The sequence below is a fragment of the Priapulus caudatus genome, unplaced genomic scaffold, assembly GCF_000485595.1.
Source record: "Priapulus caudatus unplaced genomic scaffold, Priapulus_caudatus-5.0.1 Scaffold2853, whole genome shotgun sequence".
NCBI lineage: Eukaryota > Metazoa > Priapulida > Priapulimorpha > Priapulimorphida > Priapulidae > Priapulus > Priapulus caudatus.
Genome location: NW_014579914.1, coordinates 9,412 through 11,731, shown reverse-complemented (window position 1 = coordinate 11,731; position 2,320 = coordinate 9,412).

Here is a 2,320-nt window from a genome sequence, read left to right as displayed (position 1 = left end):
GGGCGCCTCATAGATGACCGCCACCAAATGGTCAGCTGAACTGCACCAACCTCGTCAATACTAGCGCCAGATAATGGTCATACGACCGCACCAAAGATGCCGTTTCATGTACCGCACCAATTGGTCACACTTACCCGCACCAAATGCCGTCATATAGCGCACTCAAATTGGTCAACTAGCTAGCGCACAAATGGTACAAACTAACCGCACCAATTGGTCACACTAGCGCACCATAATGGTTCCACACTTTACCGCGCACCAATATGAGTCACACTAGCGCACCAAATGGTCACACTTACCGCACCAAATGGTCATACTAGCGCACCAAATGGTCACTAACCGCACCAATTGGTCATACTAGCGCACCAAAATGGTCATGCTAACCGCACCAATTGGTCACACTAGCGCACCAAATGGTCACACTTACCGCACCAAATGGTCATACCAGTGCACCAAATGGTCAACTAAATCCGCCCACAATTGGTTCCACACTAGCGCCCACAAATGGTCACACTTACCGCCACAATTGGCTCACACTAGGCCCCACCAAATGAGTCAGCACTTACCGCACAAATGCGTCATACTAGCCGCACCAAATTGGTCAACTAACCGCCACCCAATTGGTCACACTTACCGCCCCACCAAAAATGGTCATGCTAACCGCACCAAAGTGGTCATGCTAACGCACCAAATGGTCAACTAAGCCGCACCAATTGTCATACTAGCGCACAACATGGATCAATCTAACGCCACCAATTGGTCCACACTAGCGACCACCAAATGGTCATGGCTAATCCGCCACAATGGTCTACTAGCCGCCACCAAATGGTCAACTAACTGCACCAATTGGTCATGCTACCTCACCAAATGGTCACACTGACCGCACCAAATGGTCACACTGACCGCACCAAATGGTCACACTAATGGCACGAAGAGGTCACACACTGTCAACGCCAGGTGTACGTTATATAACAGTTCAGGCTGCACAATATATCGAGGCCTACATATAGCTTTGTCCGGGTCGCTAGCTTGATTATAGTAATCTAGTATTCGTAATATACAACTTTACAATTATTATGCACGTGACGCTAACGATTATTTTTTCTGTGCAGCTCCACTGAACACTGTGAGCCGTTACCACGAGCACATAAACTGTAGGTCACGAAGTCGTACTAGTTTACCAACTACAGTTACTATGCTCTCGTTATTATGTCATCCACTGCAATGTAATTCATCAGCTAAGGCTGCTAAGCGGTTTATTCGTCACGGGAATATTTCTACATCTTTGCATAACGGTATGCAACGTGCGATTAAGTTATATATACACACCTTACAAGGGGTAAACTATCTACCTATTCTCGTGAGTGGCGAAACAGTGCAGGGGTAGAAATTAACTTCTGAACAAGGGAGTCCAACAACGGACTCCCTGCCCTCAAAAAGAGGGAGACCGCAGCAAAATGAGGGAGCCCACAGTCTGATGTTCAAAATTAAAGATATTAACAATAACGCATGTGCTTATTTTGAAGATTCATTGCGGTCTGCCAAAATCTTCTTTGGACATTTGCTGAACAAATATGGTAATTCCGCGAGGTCGTGCTCTGGAACGACCTAGTTAGTATGGCAGAATTTTCAGGGAGTCACACGAACTCCTGCATATGTCAAATCAGGGAGTCCGACAGTAAATCAGAGAGTATTTGATTCCGGACTCCTGTTAATTTCGCACCCTACGAGGACCCTTAGAGAACTACGAGTATTACTGATCGTGAGAAAAAAAACTGGTCAAGGTCGTGTAGCACGTCACACAATGCTTTTTTCGCGAGCGGTTGACAGCTCAACTACGGGACGAGGGGCGCGTACTACACGTAAAAGCCTTATAATATAACTATACGATATATATAATATAACGAGCTATACACAGCGAGTAGACCAGCTTACCGTGCAATACTACTACTTCGATCACACCTATCGACAACATTACGCAGCTAAACGCTAACGCCGCACGGATTAGTGAGTGACGCCCGGTCCTCCTCACTCGGGGTCGAATCACGCACTAGATCACGTGCTAGGCTCCAACTCGAAAGAACCGATTCTCATTTTGTCGTCCCACACAACTCTTTCTCGCTATGCTGGACACCGGACAGATATGCGTAGTATATACACACAGGTCGCACTCGGCCGCGTCCACACTGGTACAATACATTATCACAGTAGCAATGGCATATACAGCAGCAGACGATTACACCCAAGATACGCGGGTGATGGCGATATTGCGATGTGAACGTCGTTGTAAAAATGAGCAATAATCGAGGGTGGGTGGGTG